General features: G+C 48.7%; 1 long non-coding RNA gene across 1 annotated transcript; it reads left to right on the forward strand.

Annotated features, from left to right (window-relative positions):
• The first annotated feature begins 330 nt into the window (after positions 1 to 330).
• LOC115893678 lies at positions 331 to 8,610 on the forward strand. Its single transcript, XR_004053742.1, has 3 exons — positions 331 to 722; positions 2,230 to 2,337; positions 7,997 to 8,610. It is a non-coding gene; the product is annotated as an uncharacterized LOC115893678 (long non-coding RNA).
• The last annotated feature ends 4,828 nt before the right edge of the window (positions 8,611 to 13,438 follow it).

The raw sequence follows: 13,438 nt of genomic DNA on the forward strand, positions 1-13,438 counted from the left end.
CTCTAAAGAGGGTACATCCCCTTTCTGGCCTTGCTTGCCTGTGGGGTTTGTGCCTTCCAGCTCAAACGCCTCTGATTCCAGGCGGGGCGACAGCAGAGGGAACGCAGCAGGCGGGGTGTGGTTCTGCAGCGCCGCATGTCTCGGCAGCGCCGCCTACAGGCAGGCAGAAAACGCATCTCTGGGGCGGGTGGCTCCCCAGGCAGGGTGCGCGCTGTTTGTTTTTTCCGAGAAATCTTGGTCCGATGGGAACTTCTTTGAAGTAATCACTTCTCAGAGCCAATTAGTGTCTGACTGCACTCTGAAATGAGCCAGAGGGGAGGCGGAGTGGGCTGATTGTCTTGCTGCGGCAAAGGCGGTGGGCGGAGAGTGCCTCTGTGCGCCGGGTAAACAGGTGGCCTCTGCCTCGCTCAGTCCTTCACGCTTCTTCAGCAGTGTGAGCCTAGGAGCGGCTTCCAGGAGCATGGGCCTAGAAGGCCACTGGGCGGAGGAGAGCAACAGAAGGCCTTGGAAGGCAGGGCTTCCTTGCTTCCCAGTTTGGGGAGTGGGACTCTGCCCCACCCCAGCTCCGCTCCTTGTGAGCTGTGACCTTGGCAAGTTGCTTCGCCTTTCTCAGCTCCATTTCCTTTATGCTAAAATGGGAATACCTAACTGTCCACTTGACAGGCTTGTTGTGAGGATGACATGGGTGCCAAGGCCCTTTGCGAAGGCAACAGGAGGGCAAGGTATGCATCTTTTCAGGCTTCGGGATTCTCTCCTCTGTAGAAAGGGCTGCTGAGTGGGAGTGTGTATAAACACTTGATGTGTGGCATGGACTGAAGGACGATTAGCCTGTCTTGGCATTACTATTAACTATGCATATGGCACACAAGTGCATAGACTGTAGCCCCCAGGGCAGGTTTCAAGTCTCTATAATGCAGGAAAACATCTCAGGGTACCACAGTGAAGTTTTCAGAGGGACGACTGAGTCGTGGGTAGGGGTGCACTGACGGCTGAGAGGGAGCAGGGCCGTTGCAGAGTGGAGTCCAGATGGGCTGGGCTTGGGGCAGGATGGGGAGGAGAGGGTCAGGAAGAAGCCAGGGAACCTATGGTAGAACCACCTGCTTAAAGAGTGATGGAATCAACATAGGGCTCAGAGGAACCTCAGACAGGACCTTTTATGAAGATGCAAAGTGGGATAGAGACTTGGCATGGGACAATTTAGCAGCAGATCCCGGCTCAGGCTTGTACTTCAGACTTGTGGTCCAGGACTCTGTTCTCAGTCCCCACAAAGGGCACCTTCACTCCTTGGCCCCACTGAGGCTTCCCAGTCAGCTTCTCACAGTCACCTGTACCTTGCGGTTCTCCCTTTACGTGGAGTTGCCTCCCTCCTCTGCACACTCCCAAGGGTGAGCTCCAGCTTGATGCGCTCCCACCCTGTGCCTTGCTTCTTTCCCTGGCAGAAATCCTCCAGGGAGCTGATGTGGCTGTGCCTTTTCTGGCGCCAGGCAAACAGGAGCCTTCAGGCCCACTGTAGCCTGGTCTGGGATTCCAGAAACATTTAGAAGCCTTTGAAACCATCAACCTTGTAAGTTCAGATTCCCGAGAAGCAGGATAAACAAACCTGAGCCCAAGAGGAAACTCATTCTTCTTTCTTCCCTCTGCCTTTCAAACTCATCAAAGTCAAGTTCTCAAAGCTCTACTGTCTCACAAGTGCCTTCAAATGGGTCTCATTGTTTTATTTATTGTGCTTATCACAAGTGCAGGCAGTCTGGAGATTTCCGGGCCAGTGGAGACCTCTTTCAAGGAGTGTTGACATTTCTGGGGATCTGAATGGTCTTCAGTGTCTTTCTTTCCCTGGGCAGACCTGATTGAGAGAGGTGGTTGCTAATGGGGGTTCCCAGGTGGGTCGTTCCTGTAGGGCTTTCAGAGCCTGGCAGGCCTGGGACACTTCATCTGTATTCCTCTGCCCAGAGCAGCAAGATCTGTGACCAGTCCAGATTGACATCCTGGTTCTACCCTCAGACCATCTTGGTGGGAGCGTGTCCTGCAGTGTAAGGCTCAGCAGCTGTACTGATGAGAGTTACTGTGATCTTTTACATGAAACAGCGTTAAATAAATATGAACCAAACAACTACTGTGTGTGTATTGGGGGTGGGAAAGGGAGTGAGCAGGACTGCCCCATGGTTCTCTATGGCCCATAGTCCACTATGGGAGGAGGAAGAATTTACCCATTGCTCTGCGACCTGGCAGGCTCGGAGAGGTGCAGTACTGAGGCAGAGAGAAAGTGCTGGCGGACGAGAGATGGATGCTGATGTGGATGGGAAGAGGAAGACCTCATGAAGGAGAAAAAGTCTGAAGGTCAGCAGAAGGGCAAGCGAAGGATGTGTAAGGTGGAGGGGACTGAAAAGCAAAGGCAGAGAGGTAGGGAGTGCAGGTGAGTTTGGGGGTTGAATGGTGAGCATCCTGCTATTGTGGAAGAAACAGAGGGAGAAGGAGGGGTAGGGGGAGATCAGGTTGGGCCAGGTTGTGGAAGGCTCACTTGCTCTGTAGGCAACTGGGATCCCCTTGCCAGTTTTGGTGGAGTATCCTTGGGATGGCTGGGTCCCTGCTGGGTGCACAGCATGATGCTGTGAAGGGATAGAATTAGATAGGGGAATCTGGGCTTGGCCCTCTGGCTATTACTTTGCTGGACATCTGACCCCTCCCATCCTTCTGGATGTTTAGTAGAAGGGTGCACTGTGGTGAGATTAATCTTCAGAGCGCACACCTGTGCGCTGTAGAATGGGCTCAAAGCAGGCCCACACGTGCCCTCCCAGGCACAGTTGTGGGGCAGTAGTGAAGCCGAGGCCAGCGGTGTGATCTTGGCTAACCCCCACCTCTCTGAGTCTGGCTATCATCTTTGAATGTGGTCGATATTACCTTTCTTGCAAACATGAGATAATGTATATAAAAGTGATTTGAAAGCTATAAAGCATTATACAGATGCAAAGTATTATCTCTTTTCCCCTTTCCTTTTATTATCTTCTCATCTATTCTCAGCCCGCCCTGTAATTGAGCCAGGACCAAAGACCTCTCTCCTACCATATCACAGTGGATCTGCTGTGGAGGGCAGACTGGACATGTCTATGTTTCAGAAATTCCAGGAAGCAGAAGCCAGAGAGGTTAGGGAATCTGGACTTGGTCAGGCAGCAGGGAGCAGAATGGCTGAGTTTGCCCCAGGAAAAGATGCTAGAGGGGGATGACAACATTTTTTCATTGTCATCCTTGATGTTTATCATTGCTGTTGTCGTCATCATCATCATCATCTTGAAGGTCATCTTCATAATTCCCTGGACCCAAAATGCCCTGTACCCATCTTCTCCTTTTGAATCCTTTATTTCTCTTTTTTTTTTTTTAAAGATGGAATCTCACTCTCTCGCCCAGGCTGGAGTGTAGTGGCACAATCTCAGCTCACTGCAACCTCTGCCTCCCAGGTTCAAGCGATTCTTGTGCCTCAGCTTCTGAAGTAGCTGGGACTACAGGCATGCACCACCATGCCTGGCTAATTTTTGTATTTTGAGTAGAGATGGGGTTTCCCCATGTTGGCCAGGCTGGTCTTGAGCTCCTGGCCTCAAGTGATCCACCCGTCTCAGTCTCCCAAAGTGCTGGAATTACAGGTGTGAGCCACTGTGCTGCTCTATTTCTTAATTTTTAATGGCCTCTTCTGGGAAGTGTTTTTCAGTTTCCCTAGGTGGCGGTGGTCTCATCTTCCACAGCACATGTTGGTCTTTTTTTTCTTTTTCATGGTGCTTTTTCTTTGTGCTCTGTATTTCAGTCATCTGTGCACATTTCCTCTCTTTCCTGTTGGATTTAAGCCCCTCAAGGGAAAAGACCAGGCCTTCTGGACTTTTGTGTCCCCTTAAATGTCCCTGCGAATGCTGGAGGGATTAAGAATTTATCTGTCTTCAGAAGCATCGGTGAGACCAGAGTGCTAGGCTGGTGCTGAGGCATGTCCTGTAGGAGATATTTTCTAAGGCAGCCTCATGCTCACTCCACTCTGCAAAATGTATGTCCTGCTGAGTTCAAGTCCATGGGCAGAGGGCTGGCAAGTCCAGGTCTTCCCTGTCAGCTGTTCCTGTACTTCTGCCTTGAGCCTTGGGCTGTTTCTTGGTGCCTGATCCAGTTCATTCCCTCTGCAGGACTGGGAAGTAAGGGCTGTCTGGACGCTTGGGCAAGGGAGAGAAAGGAGGCAGGAGAGGATGGAAGGATGGGGATGAGGAGGAGATGGAGGCCCTGACAGAGCGAGGGCCCCTGCTTTGCTCTGAGGAGTCCCCAGATTCCACCAAACTCAGAGATGTAAAGGAGTCATTCTTCCAGCCTTCTTGTTCCTGGCCCTTGGAGTCCCCCGAGCTGCTTCTTTGTTCTGGTGAAATAATGGCTTGTCAGGGAGACACGATTACTACTAATTACTAGATTGCTTTGTGCCTGTTGTTCTCAGACAGGCGAGGTGGGGCCTGTCTCTGGAGGGGCCTGTGGGTGACCTACTCCTGGAGAGGGAGAAGCCAGCACAAGGAGAGTGAAGGAGCAAGGAAGAGGGGCCGTCGTGCTCTTGTAACTCCTTGTTTATAGCCGGTGGCCTTTCAGGATGATGGCTGGGGAGTCTGGGTTGGGGGCGATGACTCACATTCACACACAAAGATAGCACATGCTGACAAGTACAGGCACCCAGGAAATCATTCACCCTCCCATTAAAACACCTGTGTGTGTAGCCATTACATGCTCAGCGATGCACACACATAAGTACAGTTTCTCAGCAAGCAGTGTACACAAACAGTAACCCACAGATGGACAGACACTACAGGCCCGGCTAAAATGGTTGGATATACACAGATACCCCTGTATACAGGTATGTGCAAATGTATAGCGATTTGGGGGTGATCACTGTATTTCTCTTCCCAACAATTTCTGAACCAAGTGAAAAATAGACACAACAGGCAGACAGGGATCAAGATATTCCTCTATCTCATCACTTTTTTATGATACACATATTTTCACATTTCTGAAATTGGGGTTTGTTTTACAATCAGCAGCTTGTGGGTTATAAAATGCACCCCAATTAGATTTGTCAGCATGCTAGCTTTATCATTAACGAAGTTGATTTAAAGACTTAAAGCTCCCATGGACTTCCTACCCTTGCCTTCTGCTTTGAGGTTGCCCAGAGTTGCAAGCCAATAATCCAGACACCTGCAGGCCTCCTTGCTCTCAGGCAGAGCCTGCCATGGCCAGCTTACCTGTGGCTGAGGAGGAGAGAACATGAGCATCGTACCACTGATGCCAGCTGTGCAGGTGCCATGGCCCCGTCTTTTCCCAGTCTTACCAGTTAGATAAGGAGAGAGCCAGGGAGGGGAGGCAGATGGAGAAGAGGGCAGAGGATTTCTTCCTACTTTGTACGAGCCAGGGCAAGGACACAGGAAATGGTTTATGTCTGGGTACTGGTGAATGGGTAAAAAATATGTACAAAGACATTTACACACGATTTGCATATTTATGTGTATATTACCCAAAAGGACCAGGTGAGCAGGATGCACTTGTAAACAGTTAGACCTATGTAGTGTAGACAGTCAGGCATGCGCCTAGAGACCAAGGAAACAGACACACGCAGCCTCACACATATACACACATATACAGATTGTCATGTGTGGACACACAGGTATTCAGGTGCCCATACTATGTATACACTCACCTCCTGGATGTTGGTCAGCATTATCCTGCATGGAGCCATGAGCCACTTGACAGCAGAAGAAAGAGTACACAGATCTATCCTGGGGCCACTTTATGGAGTTTCCTAAGCCAGAGGACTGCGGCGGCTTCATGTTGGCAGAATGATCAGCATCTAGCCTGTCACTAAGGCTGTTTCTTACAGCTCACAGCATGTGGCCAGTCTGGGCCTCCTAGCATGGTGCTGGCCTTCTGGGGGACCCCTGGACAGATTTGCCTGTCCCCTATGGTCCCAAAGCTTGAGAGATAGCCCCCCCCATCCCTTCCTTCCTAAATCCCCCTTAAAACCTGGCCTCCGCAGGCTACCCTGGCAGGAAGGGATGCAAGCCATCTGGCTCACATCATCACCCAGTTGAGGAAGCCAAGTCGGCTCTAAGGGAAGCTCTGGTGCCATCTTTATTCTAATTCCTCAGACCCTGCCTATCTGCATAGATGGCACCATTAAGTAACTCACACATTGATTGCTGTCTGTGTGCCTCCCTGTCATTTCTGGACTGTGTCTGCCCACTTCTCCTTAGACTGGAAGCACCCCAGGGACAGGGGCCACATCTCCTAATTTAATTGTCAACATTTATCAGTTGGTTCAGAACTGGCATTTAGAGGCCTCCTAGCCCTGCCCCCATATTTTACTGATGAGGATAATGAAGCCCAAAGAGAGGAAATAATTTGCCTAGGGTTGACATAGCTGACCAGGGATGAGGACTAGCTTCCAGCTTCACATCTCTGTGCGTCCTCAGATTATGTGGTTGGCTGTGAGGTGTTCACCTGTGTGTGCTCTGTGTATATGTGTGGATAGTCCCATGATCTTAGTCAGGTACGGGTGGCTGCGTCCATGTGTTCCTGTGTAAGTATTCCTGGGTGGGTTTCTATCTGTGTATATCCATGAGAACGCTATGCATTCTGTGTGTATAAATGAGCTGATGTATCCATTTACATATACCTGATTGTATATCCACCACGGGTCCTGGTGCAATATCCAGATGCCCCCATGTGTATATAAGTGTGTATGCCCATTCACAGACAACTGTAAGTGTATCTACAAGTCCACCCTTGTCTGCCCCAAGCAAGTATGTACTGACTGTGTACCCATCTATGTGCACTTATGTATGTATGTACATCCCTGTGTGTGCATTTACAATGTGTACCTGACTGTGGATATGTAAATGCCATGTAAATGCTGTGTGTGTTTGTGGTAACAGATGGGTTGTGTGTCTGTTTCCTTCTAGCTCCGGCATTTCCTGCATGCACGCAGTGTGCTCACCTCTGTGACTCTGGCAGAATGAGCCCTCCTACTCCATCCTTGTGGTCCCTGGGGGTAGTTCAGCTCCTGGTGCTGTCTGACTTATTAGTCACTCGACCAGCAACCTGTGTCTTTCCACTCAAGGAAAGGTCGCTTGGACCCCCGTGTGGGCTCGAATCATGTAACCTTTCATGTTTCCTCTCCTGTGGGGACCATTCAATTTCCAGCCTCTCTGGGGCCCCATTTTTATGATGTCAGGTTGGGAGTGAGACTGTGGTCTGGTGCAGTCTTCCCGAAGCAGTGTGACTCCATGCCTAGGAGGTGGCTCGCTGGGTGGAACCTTCTTTGGGCTTGGGTAACTCTTTCTTTCCCACAGTGCAGCCTGAACCTCAGCATTATGGTCAAAGGCTTCCAGAGACTATTAAATCCATCCCCCACCATTATAGGGATGAAGGCACTAAGGCCCAGGAGGAAAGGGACTTGGAGATTACACATTTTGATGGCGAGAGAGCTTAGAGTGGACATGGCACTCTTGGACTCTCAACCCAGTTCTCTTTCCCTCATTTACATTGGGCTTCCTGGGGCAGATGGCTGGCTGTCTAGCAAGACTGAGGTTTCGCTTCTACAGTATGGCGCCCCAGGATAGGGGGTTCCATCATTCCCTGCACCTACGTGGGCCATGTGACTGAGCTCTGAACATAGAATGTTGAGGATGGAGGAGGAGGTGTTTGACCTGTACCAGTTCCAGGCCTCATTCATGATGCCCGCCCGGGCATGGATTTCCTGCCTTCCCCTACTTGCTGGCTGGAAGTTAGTTCCCAGGGTGATCATGGGGTAACCACATGTTGATGGCAGCAAAGTTTTATCAGTCTGGGTCCTTAATTGATTCCTTGAAGCATAGCACTTTCCTATGAGAGGAAGAAATAAAACTTCAGTTGGGTAGAACCACTGAGATTTTACGTTTATTTGTGTCAGCAGCTAGCATTATCTTAATTAATACACTGCCTCTTTCTTTGTCAGGAAATAATTCTCATGAAAAAACTCCCAAGTCCCTTCTCGCCGACCTTGTCTTCAAATCACAGGGTGCCAAAGATTGGGGTCCCTCTTGATCCCCAGGAGCAGCTCAACCCTGGTGGGAAAGCCTGAGTCGTCATGGTGACTATTCCTGCGGTGTAGAATAAAATTAATGGATGTGCTCATTACAGCAATTCTGGCTGTCCTTTTAGCAAATTTCACTCTTCAGAAGGATCACTGGCTTTTACTCACAATGCCTGAGAATCATCATTTAAGATTGTGGATAGAGACAGCTTTCCCGACACACATCATCTCTTCAGGCCAATGGGTTTGCCCCTTGGAGGATTGATCTATGTGACATTTGCTGACCAGGAGCTCATATTTGACTTTCTCTCATCAAACACCCTCCCAGCTTGGGACCCTTTCCTCTTCCCAAATGGTCCTGATAAGAGGTCTTCTAGACCGCAGCCCCATGAGCTGCAGCAGGGAGTAGGTTCTATTACTGCAACCTGGGTTAGGCTAATGATCTCATTAAGTGCTTCTGAGGATTTCCCCCAAGCTAAGCCCTGTAAGTTGGTATCTGTGACATTCTTGGAATTTCAGCTCTTCCAGAAGCAGAGGTGGGGTAGAGCCTATGAAACAACATGGTAATAGGAGGCCATGGGTCAGAAGGTCACCAAGATGTATTCAGTTGACAGAAGTCCTAAGCCACCAAGTAGGCTACATGCATGCATAGAAGTCATGCTACACTTCTGCTCAAATACCTTCCATGACTCCCTGTTGCAAGGGCCAGAGTCTTAACTCTGTAGCGTATCATTCAGGTTGTTCACAACCAGGCTCCATTGTATCCCTTGCCATTTTCCCAATACAACCGCTCATGACAGCACCTGGGACCATTGCAACTCCTCAATATGGTTGACTTTCTATACCTGGGTTTGTTTATGCTTTTCCCTATGCTGGGAATACCCCCTCTTCTTGGCTTGTTAGTTTTCTTTTAAGTTTTCTCTTTATATTTCTAGACGTAGCCTGTTGTCACTCCTGTGACATCTTTCCTGACCTTCACCCCAGCCTCAACCAGAGTTAGCAGCTCCCTCATTTAGATCATGCCTCATCATAGAGAACTTACACATGTTTAGAGTTGGCAACTGTGTAGACTTAGATAGGATGCATGAGGTCAGGGAGCAAGTCTTAGCTATCGTTGTGCCCCCAGCATTCAGCTCAGTGTTTGGCATTTAGTATGCATGTTCCTGTGAATACTGCCTGAGTGGTGGTGGCTCCTGCCAGTGCATCATGCTGGAGACAAAGGCTGCTCCAATGGGGCTTTGTCTGAAACAAAGGGACCTTTCCCTTTGCAAATATTCCCCCACACCCTTTGACCCCTTGGGCCCTTAGACCCAGCCTTCCCTGGTTTCAAGGTTTTCACCAGACCAGCTCTTCAGTATGGAGAAGGTTGAGGGGTTGAGAGCAGGAATACTTTTCTTCTTCTCTTTTTAGCCAACAGCTAGAGGGAGTCAGGAATTTCAGAGTGAGGGGAAACTAGAGGCCTGAGGTGGGTCAGCCTCAGAGAAGCAGCTGATGAACATCAGATACATGATGGGGGACAAGAGTTCGGGGGACAAGAAGTGGAATCAGTGAGTGGAATTTGTGTTTCATCAATTCTACATTGGTTCACATTTTAGCATCCCTGAAGTCGAAATGCATCTTACTATCAATGCCATCTCACAGTTTATTTGACAACATGCTTTTCTTTCTTAGTGATACATAGCGTGATGATGCATTTTACAAATGATGGCACCTTATATTTGATGAAAGAGGTCGCCACCTGTTAGCAAAGGTTGCATCTGACGCATGGATGACCGAATAAAGTCAACACTAGAGTCAGATTTGAATATTAGAAAGAGGAAGAGGCAGGGCCAGGACAAGGGTGAGGCAGGCAAGATGTCTAAAAGAGGAAACAGGAAGCAGGGGCTTAGTTGGTGCCTCCCTGCAGCTGTGTTGCTGTTAGAAGGAGGAGGAGAGCTTCCTTCTTCCTCTGTGAGTGGCCCCTAGGAAGTGAAACTTCAGAGGGGGGTGGATTATCTTCCCAGGGTCCGTCTTCAGTCTCCCAAATTCTAGGACTCATCTTCTTTACACTTCTCTTCCCAAAGACCCACTTTGGGTGAAAAAAATGAGGAAGGAAAGTAGGTGAAGGGGAGTTTATTCCTGGACCAAGGGGATAGATAGCTGATGGCTCCATAAAAATGTGAAAGTCAAGTCCAAATCATTGGTTCTCAACCCTGGCTGAAAATTTGCATTACCTGGGGACTTTCAAAAATCCTTTGCTCAAGTCTCAACCCAGAACAATGGAATCACTATTTTTCATCTAGGGTTGAGAATCACTGGCCAAAAGTATTTCTTAAATATTTCATAACTAAGGATTGCTTTCAAAACGCAAATTATATTGTGAATCCCTGAATTGGAGACATAATGCAGCTTACATTTGAGTAGCCCTTTCAGTTTGCAAAGCACTTACATGGTGTGATTATATCTGATCCTCTGTGGTGAATAGGCAAGTTGTTATCATCACCTCATTTTACAGAGGAGGATCTAGGATAAGAGGTCAGGAAATCTTGTAAAGGGAGATGATGTTCAAGCCCTGACTGATGGAGAAGATCCTACACTCGGCCAGTTGTCCAGGGGATTAATGGAGCAGGGCTGGGAAAAGCTAGTGGTTGGTGTTTGGTAAAAGAGAGGCAAGAGGAAAGAGTTTCAGGTAAGAAAAGGGACAGGAGGCAGGAGGGTGGATGACGGCAGAACTCATGTGCAAGGATGGGGACACAGCCTGCTGGAATAAATCGCTCAATAATAAGCTAGAAAACATCCAAGTGATTCCAGCGGATAGTAAGCCATTTTCAGAATCAGCTGAGGGGCCTGGTTTTTGTCAAGGGCTGAAAAGATGAGACAGAGAAATGTCAAGTTTTTTTCTAGTAAATCCATGTTGGTGAGAAAGGTGAAGTCAAGACCAGAAGCCAGAAGGAATACACCGGGATCCCAAACAGAAAGGACCTGGCTTTCCCAGGGACCTAGAGGAGTAAGAGGTAGCAGTAGGATGAGAGAGAAGAGGGGAGAAGCTCCAGGACCACAGGCAGGGTGTGCAGTGAGAGGGAGTGAAGCTTAGCAAAGCTCTCTGAGGAACGGGCTGCTAGGCCAGGGCAGCATTCAGTTGGGCATCCTTATCATCAGAAGCCCCTGTTCTTTATCTGGCCCCAGACTCAGCTGTGCAATCGCTCTTCAGGGGAAGAGGGAGGAACAATAGAGGGGTACCTCGGCTGAAGTGTGGTCACTCCACCTGGGAGATGGAAGCAACATAGAAACTGTCCCAACCAGCCCATACAATGGGGTCATGTCCCAGGGGTCTATGCCTCTTTGCAGAGTACACAGACTATATGTCCCGTGGCAGCAACAGGCAGATCACTAGTTCCCTGGTGTAATAATAGGGTCATCTCGCAGGGCAGCTCCCAGGCCAGGGGTGGATCCCCGACAGCAGGCATTTGCCACAGCATGTCCTTGCTCCACTGCCTTCCTGTCTTTGCTTTTTTTTTTTTTTTTTTTAAACAAATTCTGAATTATAATGGAAAATTTCCTTGGATGTAGTGTATGCCTGACAATCAAATCACTACAAAATCAATTCTTTGCAATCAATGTTTGTCTAATGAATTTTGCATTTCTAATGGCAGGACCTGACACTATCTGCTTATTTTCTCTTTTGTCCTTGGCTCCCTCCCTTGCCTCCGTGTTTTAAACAAACTGCACATCGGGCTGCAGGAGCTGAATGGCAGGTCTGTGGCAGTTTTTCTCGTTCAGCCTCTCCTTAATTTCTCCTCGCCCTTTTCCTCGGCATCCCTCACTGGGAAACTTAATGGGGTGTTTCTGGAGTAATTAGAATGATTTAAATAGACCTCTAACAAAGTTTGTCAGGAAAATCCCCACAACCTACTAGGGCTCACCCCATACATCTGTTATATCCTGGCCAGGGAAGGAGTGGAGAAGATGCTAGGAAAATGTAGGGGACCAGTCCCGTCTCCACCCCATCCTACTCCCCACACCCTCCTGCACCTCCCACTCCTCCCGGAGCACACAGTGGTTTAGATGCAAAATCCTTTTTCATTTCAGACATTCTGCAAGCTTTCTGGGCAAAATAACACACCCACAAAATAAAATAAACATTGTAGGGGAGGCGGGAAAACGACTTCCAGACCAAGGCTGGTTCCTGAAGCTCAGACTCCAGGATGAATGAATGAAGACAATAAGGACTTGCAAATTAGTGCACTGGAGGTGTGACTTGTGCAGGCTATGAGTTACATATTTAGACTCATTTTGGAAGGCAGAATAATATCAACCCTTTTGTCTCTCTTCTGAACCTGTGAGCATAATGAAGGGATTATCTGGTTGGGCCCAATGTAATTATAAGGATCCTTAAAAGAAGAAGAAGGAGGTAGAAGAGGTCAGAGAGGTTCCATGCAAAAGGGACTCAGCCTGCATTGCTTACTCTGAAGACGGAGGAAGGGGCCATGAGCCAAGAGATGCAGGCAGCCTCTGGAAGTAGGAAAAGGTAAGGAAATAGGTTCTTCCCTGGAGCCTCTGGAAGGGAACAAAGCCCTACCAACACCTTGATTTTAGACAGTAAGACTTGTGTCAGACTTCTGACCTCCATAACTGTAAGATAATACATTTGTGGCCAGGCGCAGTGGCTCACACCTGTAATCCCAACACTTTGGGAGGCCAAGGTGAGTGGATCACCTGACCAACATGGTGAAACCCCATCTCTACTAAAAAATGCAAAAATTAGCCGGGCATGATGGCGCATGCCTGTAATCCCAGTTACTCCGGAGGCTGAGGCAGGAGGATTGCTTGAACCTGGGAGGTGGAGGTTGTGGTGAACCGAGATAGTGCCACTGCACTCCAGCCTGGGCAACAAGAACAAAACTCCATCTCAAGAAAAAAAAAAGAAAAGAATACGTTTGTGTTGTTCCAAGCTACTAAGTTGGTGGTGATTTGATTTAGCAACAACAGTAAATGAATGCAGAAATACCCTTGTTTCTCAGATATCCTGCATCTGGCTGACATGGTCGAGGGAAGGCTGAGGCACATGGTAACGGAGTCTAATAGACCATGAGAAGTGCTGTATTTAATTAAGATATGTGTAAAACATGGTGAGAGCTCCCCAAAAGGGACCTGGCAGTTGTGGGGAACATCTGAGCAACTCACTGACTAAGTCATTCATTCACAGGTCTTTGAGGCAGTCAAGCCAGTCCCCTCCTTCTGGCCCATCACCACCTTGGGGCAGGGCAAGTTTCTTCTCTCCACGCACCTCCCTTGCTTCTGCCCTCCACTCCCACCCCAGCTAAGAGCACAGGCTTTGCAGTGAGTCAGGCTGGTGTTTGAATCCTGGTTCTAGCCTTATCAGCC

This window comes from Rhinopithecus roxellana, chromosome 15, assembly GCF_007565055.1.
Source record: "Rhinopithecus roxellana isolate Shanxi Qingling chromosome 15, ASM756505v1, whole genome shotgun sequence".
NCBI lineage: Eukaryota > Metazoa > Chordata > Mammalia > Primates > Cercopithecidae > Rhinopithecus > Rhinopithecus roxellana.